The sequence below is a fragment of the Engystomops pustulosus genome, chromosome 9 (assembly GCF_040894005.1).
Source record: "Engystomops pustulosus chromosome 9, aEngPut4.maternal, whole genome shotgun sequence".
Lineage (NCBI taxonomy): Eukaryota > Metazoa > Chordata > Amphibia > Anura > Leptodactylidae > Engystomops > Engystomops pustulosus.
Genome location: NC_092419.1, coordinates 84,393,143 through 84,401,308, shown reverse-complemented (window position 1 = coordinate 84,401,308; position 8,166 = coordinate 84,393,143).

Sequence of the window (8,166 nt, the reverse complement as noted above, 5' to 3'; positions counted from 1 at the left end):
CAATGAGGACCTAAAGCTGTATGCAGATGACCTGTGAAATGTCCAATGAGTCATTAGCATATTCAAGCTGTCCAGCTTATTCATCAGTGGGAGGAACAGCCACACCCCTAGTGCTTGACTGACAGCCTGTATAATGGTATGAGGCTGTATAATGATGTGCTTTCTGGTGCTGGTGGTCCCTGCAGCCTGTGTGTGCATGTGTGTGTATAGGAGAGATACAGCAGCTCCAGGCAGCCATGTTACAGCAGAACATGTCAGATTCATGTGCAGCTGATGTCTGTGTCTCTGTGTATTAGGAGGATGCAGCATGTCAGCAGATGCAGCACACACACTAGCCATGCTTTACTATACATTACACAGACATGAGCAGGGGAAGGAGAGGGGAGGGGGAACAGGGGTGACATCACTGCCTCTGACCATGTGCAACATCCCCCACCGGGGCCTAGCCTTTTCTCGGGGCCTGGAGTCAGCCGGGGCCCGCAGTACCTGAGTGGCTGGCGGTTGCGGCTTAGGGCACGCTAGTGTCACAGTGCTTGGTATAGGGAACCGGAGGGCTGTCCTACAGCCTGGCAGGTCTCCAGCAGGGTGGTGTTGGCAAGAAATGATGAGGGAGAGGCTGCTATAGCGGATCTCCCTGGGGCAACCCTTTGGAGTATAGAGTATGAGTCTCTGTGTGGTGGACAGGGTGCCCGTGATGATGGTAGTGGTAGTAGCAGGGACCAGACGGAGGCAGAGGTTGAACGAAAACAACTTACAGTTCTTTATTGGAACTCTGGTATGGTATGCTAGCTGAATAGAGTCTGGACTGGGGTAACCCAGTCTGCTTCTTCTCATCTGAGCTAGGCTAAAACTAGTCTCTAGCTGTTCTGATCTGAGCTGAGCTCAGACTAAGCTGTTCTCTTCTCTCTCCTGAGAGAGACTGCTCTCTAGAACATTCCTGGCCAAGGGTTTTGTAACTTCCCTGGTCAGGTGGTGGCTGCTCCTCCAATTACATCTCAGCTTACATTGGATAGAATGCAATACAAGTGATTGGACGACAGATCTTGCATCATACAAAACACTTAACTCCTGCCCTACCAGGCAGGATCTACTACTGCAATGTCCCCTGTGTCCTAGTAGGACTATGTAGTGTGATGTAGTGACATGCTGTGGGGCTTAGTCGCAAGCACTCCTTCGCCTTGCATCGGCGAGGGTGTTGCATACCCACGGGGCAATTGAAAGAGCCGCCCTCGGCTCGACTACAGATGGTTTGGGGCGCAGAGGTAGATAAGGGCACTTCTGGGAAGTGCGGCTTTATGATATATAGGGACAAACCGCCCATGGTCCTGGAGACAGGCACCTGGGTTGGTGTCGGACTATGACAAAGACATGTAAATGCTAAGTATGACAGTTGGTCGCTAACGCCATTAAACCGAACTGTACAGTAGGAAAGGTGTGGTGTCATGTCCTGTAATCCACTCCTTGCACCAAGGCCTGTATATTTGTTATGTAAACACTTCTTCCCTGGCGACAAATATAAAGTCTGTGTATATATGCATTACATTGGCATATGTGACACAATTAAGCATTATACAATGTACAAGTACCTGCCGACTAACATTCTTACCCTTGTATGAGTGGCATCCAGGTGCTATCTCTGTAACACCCCCGGTCCCCTAAAGACCCGCAGTTTACGGACTACCCCCACGTGCAAACCTCGGTTTGAGGGATAAGGTAGCGGTCAGGGTTTTACATAGAGACGGTCCGACACAGCCACACTACAATCTGAAAAGCCTATCAAAGGTTAGTGCAAACTACTGACATCTATTGACAGTGTGCAAACATGTTGTAAACTCACATTGGCTTAGGAGCCCAATGGGTACACATCTTAAACGTTACAAACGTTACATAGGAAGGCTACTCAGGGTAGCAGGATATAATGTCTCTTTACCTGAAAAGAAAAAGGCATAAAGAGTGCAAGCAGAATGTCCATACCTAAAAGGAAGGCATTAAGTGCAAGACAATAGCAATGACATAACAACTTTTCCCTGGTAGTATCTGGCAAAAGTCTCACAGAAGGTCTCTAATGACAAAGTCCATCTTCTGGGTACAGCCCTTGATGTGGGGAAAAGTGCCATACAAGAAGCAAAGGGTCTCCTCTATGTGTAGAGGGACAGAGTCCTTTGGTAGGAATCTCTGCTGTGGCAGAGGAAGGGGTGCTATCATAGCACATGACAGTAGAAAATCTCTTGACTGAGATAAATAAGTGTGAGAGTCTCAGGACAGTTTCTGGCTCTGTAGGGATAATGGAAATAAATATACAATATGTACACAGTACCTGAAGAAGGCTTTCAGCCCATCAGGGGTTAATCTTGCTGCTCAAGAGCAATGGCTGCAGGCATGGGAGCAGGAACTGCAGCAGGGACATCATCAGCCTGGGTGAAGAAAGCAGTGTTGGGATCTGTCACCTGAAGACATCTGGTGGTAGACACTGGAACTGCTGACATGGAACACCCAGAAGCTGGAGCTGGAACAGCAGGGAGGGCACCTGCGACGGCAGGCATCTCAGCAAAGGAAGGAGACAGGCACTTCTCTGGCTGACCTTCTGTAGCTGGGGGCGCTGTGGAGCGCATGATGATGACCGCAGGAGCTGTAACTTCTTCACTGCTGACAGCTGAAGGATTGTTGTTCCTGGACTGACCTGCAGCTCTTGGGGGCGCTGTTGCGCTGGCGGTGGTAACCTCTGTAGCTGGCAGGGCGTTCTCACCGGACAGCCTGGGCCTCTTAGCAGGTGGTCCTGGATACTCCGCAGGACGATCAGCAGCATTAGATAAGGGGTCAGGCCCCTTTAAGAGAGTCCCTTTTGTAGCCGGGCCTCCTATGGGGAGATGTTGACCCTTTGCAGGGAGGCCGGACTGTACCCCAGCCAGGGCTAAGGGAGATATAGTCACAGTCACTGTGATATAGGCCCACTCACATCCGCGGTGGTCCTCAGGAGGTCCGTCATCGGAGGAGGCAGCCTCTGTGGAGAATCCGCCATTGAACACTGCGTACGGGAGACAGCCGTAAGCGGTGCAGCAGAGGAAGGGGCCCGAGGCTCGTGGGCAAGCCATGCGACACTTGGTTCTTCATCTCGGAGGCTGTGCGGCATGTCAGCAGGACAGGAGACAGCACGTGGAGAAATCCAAGATGGCCGATTAACCTCTTTGATGCTGGATGGCGGCTGCGCTGACTCTGAGGTACCTCGTGGGCTCTCACTGGCGTTGCAGCGCGGGAGAGTTTCGCGCCAGAGGGCGGAGCTTGAGTGGCTGCGCCACAGTGCGCTGAGGCAGGATTCGCGCCATACGCACAGGGGGCGGAGCTTAGCGATGCCTCTGGGTTTTCCCGCCAGTGAACGTTTTGGCGGGCTGGAATTACTTGCTGCGCCACAGTTTCGTGAGGTAAATGCTTCAGGCCCGGCAGCGCCGGATGTAGCAGAGCTGACAAAGTTCTTTGCAGGGATTTAACCTCTTGAGTGCTGGAGCGGTGCTCGACAGCACGTGGCAGCAGTAATACAGTTCAATGCAGAAACCCACAATCACTTGGGCCTAAACCCGAATGGCAGCAGGGTTAGGCAGCACAGTCTTTTTCAATAAAGTATAGTCTCTAGTGCCAGAATAAGGCACAGAAGTAATGATCCTGTTCGTGACGCCACTTGCAACATCCCCCACCGTGGCCTAGCCTTTTCTCGGGGCCTGGAGTCAGCCGGGGCCCGCAGTACCTGAGTGGCTGGCGGTTGCGGCCTAGGGCACGCTAGTGTCACAGTGCTTGGTATAGGGAACCGGAGGGCTGTCCTACAGCCTGGCAGGTCTCCAGCAGGGTGGTGTTGGCAAGAAATGATGAGGGAGAGGCTGCTATAGCGGATCTCCCTGGGGCAACCCTTTGGAGTATAGAGTATGAGTCTCTGTGTGGTGGACAGGGTGCCCGTGATGATGGTAGTGGTAGTAGCAGGGACCAGACGGAGGCAGAGGTTGAACAAAAACAACTTACAGTTCTTTATTGGAACCGACAGGAACCGCAGTAACGTGCCTTTAACAGAATGGTGGAGTACTGAGATGTAGTTGGAGGAAGCCACAGGAGGTAGATCGCCAGCCTGGATGCAGAGGGCAGGCTGGGAGGTAGCTGTGTCCTAATAGGAAGCTTCAGCTTGTCCTGGAGTGCTTCAGGTATCACCCTTGAAGGTAGGATGATACCCCTTTCCTCACTAACTCTTATCTATTAGCTCCACTCTTCAGAGGCAGGGGTTAGGCTCTTCCTGCTCTGGTATGGTATGCTAGCTGAATAGAGTCTGGACTGGGGTAACCCAGTCTGCTTCTTCTCATCTGAGCTAGGCTAAAACTAGTCTCTAGCTGTTCTGATCTGAGCTGAGCTCAGACTAAGCTGTTCTCTTCTCTCTCCTGAGAGAGACTGCTCTCTAGAACATTCCTGGCCAGGGGTTTTGTAACTTCCCTGGTCAGGTGGTGGCTGCTCCTCCAATTACATCTCAGCTTACATTGGACGACAGATTTTGCATCATACAAAACACTTAACTCCTGCCCTACCAGGCAGGATCTACTACTGCAATGTCCCCTGTGTCCTAGTAGGACTATGTAGTGTGATGTAGTGACATGCTGTGGGGCTTATTCGCAAGCACTCCTTCGCCTTGCATCGGCGAGGGTGTTGCGGAGTTCTTGTGGCTCAGTTTTTACAACTTTCACTCTTTGCTCCAAATAACATCTACTAATATCTACTTTATTCTTTAGTTCGGTATGATCGCGGTGATACCAAATTTGTACAGGTTTTATTGCGTTTTAATACATTTTCCAAAATTAAACAAATGTGTACGAAGAATGTAAAAAAAATTTGCCATCTTCTGACGCTAATAACTTTTTCATACTTTGGTGCCCGGTGTGAGGTGTCATATTTTGCTAAATGAGCCAACGTTTTTATTGCTACCATATTGAGGACTGTGCAACCACACTTTTTATGTAATGTAAAATGATGTAAAAGTCGCATTTTGGACATTTGGGCGCCATTTTCCGTTATGGAGGCGACTGCCAGCAATAACCGTTTTTATATTTTGATAGATCGGGCATTTTGGGATGCAGCAATACCTAATGTGTTTGTGATTTTTACTGTTTATTATGTTTTATATCAGTTCTAGGGAAAGGGGAGTGATTTGAATTTTTAATATTTTATTAATTTTGTAAATTTTTTGAACTTTTTTTCTTTTTTTTTTCACTATTTCTACATTAACCCTAGATGGTCCGATTGTTTCTACCATATACTGCAATGCTACCGTATTGCAGTATATGGCGTTTTCGCACTGGCTCATTGTATCGAATCTCCTGAAACCATGCAGCCTCGGGTCTGCCGAAGACCCGAGGCTGTCATGGCAACCGATCTCCGCCCCCCCATGACTTTCAGGGGAGCGACGATCTCAAGAAACATGGCGATGCCATGCCGCGACTTTGCCGGCTGCATAGAAGAGGTTGACACCCGCGACCGGTGCAAGCACCGACTGTGGGTGATAGCGATGGGTGTTTGTTATCAATATGCAGCAAAGCCCATATCTGTATGAAGAGGGCTCAGCTCGTGAGCTTTCTTCATACACCCTTCATAGCTCTGGGGCGGAAGGGTGAAGGGGTTAAAGGACATCTACCACCACATTTAGGGGTGGTAGACTACCTTATGGGTGATGAGGGACTCCTGCTGGCATGCTCCGGGCCATCTTCTATAATGAAATATGAAATGTAATAATGAAATGTATGCAAATGAGCCAGAGGCGCTCACTGTTTAGCTACCTGAGCACCTCCTGGCTATGTTGGAATCTTATTTATTCACACCCCCTTTGTTTTCCTCCCCCAATGTAGGCCGGCCGCAGACAGCCGACGACGTCACCTGGCCGGCTGCTAATCTTGCGCATGCGCAGTAGCTATCTTCCTTGAGCAGCTAGCTGACATCACCGGCAGTCTGCAGTACGGGGGCCTACATGGGGGGGGGGTGTAAAGAAAGGGTGTGAATACATTAGATTCTGACCTTGCCAGGAGGCGCTCAGATAGCTGAGCGGTGAGCGCCTCTGCCTCATTTGCATCAATTTTATAAGTCCATATTTCATTATAGAAGATGGCCCAGAGCATGACAGTCTACCACCTCTTAATGTGCTAAATGTGATGTCCTTTAATGTGCCCCACACAGTTACCCCCCAGTATTGTCCCCCATGCAGTTACCTCCTGCATTCCTCCCAGCATTAGGGACAAGATCCCCTTAAGCCACACCCCCAATCACACCCTGGCCACGCCCCAAATTTTTTCCATAATATTATAATAATCATTGTCTCAATAATAATAATAATATTAAATAAATGTAATAGATTTGAACCCAGAACCTGCACAGTCCATGTGCCATAGAGACACAGAGCCTCGATCCACTACGCTACAGGCTTAGTGGTTATTAATTAGAGGATTTTTTGTAATTAAGAATTGTTAACTGTTACACTGTGACACACATAGTCTAGACATGCCGCAACAAACCACAATTGTAATTATAGGGATTTTTCAATCACCTCCATTGAATGTATCGGCCCATCCATGCTACAACGTTTCAAAACCCTCCAGCAACGTGAAAGGTTCTGGATTTTTAAGTTACATTGTCTGGTACCATCTGGTTTAAATGAAAGTTTGGAGAATGTTTTTCAACTATCTGCCATTACCATCCCACATCAAGTAATATCTAGTTCATAATCATTGTTTATAAACCTGTACATTCTTCCATATAAATTTTTTACCCTGCGTTACTGCATTTAACCATTTAATATGAATGTAATTAAGTATGATCCATTCCCTTTTCATTTCATTGCTCCGTAATTTATACTGTAATTGCGGTCTTGGATAGTTGCTCTATTTTAACTAAATGTTCTCACCTTCTATGTATTTAATTGTGGTGATTTCACTATGACAATCGCTATTTTTATTAAGGTTTTATCCTTTCCTTTTTTAATTTGTTTTTTTTTGTACAAGTCTTTTGTACCTAGACTTTGATTTTTTTGGTCTGTCCATCTTGGTCTTCCACTCTGTTAAACATGTATTTAAATTCATTTTGATTATACTCAATATTTAATATTTGCTATGCATATATGTATGTAATTATTATTTTTTAACTATATGAATTATACCAAACTAGTTTCTTTGCAAATCATGTATCCACGTTACTTATTGCAATTTCCCCTCATTGTTTCTCTTTTTTAGGGTATTTATTATTCATCTCCATTATCTGAAAAAGGGGCCTGCGTGACCCCAAAGGCGTTATATTACACTTTATTCTTTTTATCATTTAGAATAAAATGTTTTTAACAAATTTATTAAGGAGTGCGTTGAATGTGACTCCATTACCTCTATTAATTCGGTATAACGCCCCAGGGACTCCGGAAAGGACTGACCGGGGAGCCACTATCAATTTCATCCAAAGATTGATGTGTTTATGGTCCCACTTTACTGCCTGACGAATGGCCTTACAGTGGCACAACTTTTAGTCATAATGCAACCATGTGTTACCCCAATAGACCCAGTGAGCCTCCATGATAGAATCCAAATAAGAGCCGCAAGTTAAACATACATTGTCACAACCTAACCTGCAACAGAGCCCATAAAATTAAATCCACCTGATCTAGCCGCACTGGAGACCACTTCTGAACTCATTGTTCCCGTGTGGGACTTTTGTCACTTTTGAAGAACCCACGCTCTGCCTCCTGCCGGATGGCCACTGGAGACCCACTTCTGGTGATTCCCAGGCATTCACCTCCTGTGTTCTGCTCACATGCCACTGATCCTGCCCACCGCAGGATGCCGGGAGCGATTCCTCACTTCTTTCTCCTTGCACTCCAGGACCTGCGATGTCCCTCCGACCAGCCGCACCAAGCTTCCCTAGTGCTAGACTCCTCATCAGTCAGGATGGTCTTATCCTCCTGGTCCCAAGTTCTCCGCCAGGGACTCAGATTCTTGGTCCCAGCCCGGAGGGATGTTTCTTGGAAGCAGATGGAGGGTCCCTGCTGGGGATGGTAGGTGATGTCAGGACTCAGCCTCGGTAGGACAGCTAGAGCTGGAGGGGCGGCCCGTATTGCTGCCTGCATCTGCTGTTCAGGTCCTACAGCCATCAACAGGTGAGAGCAAA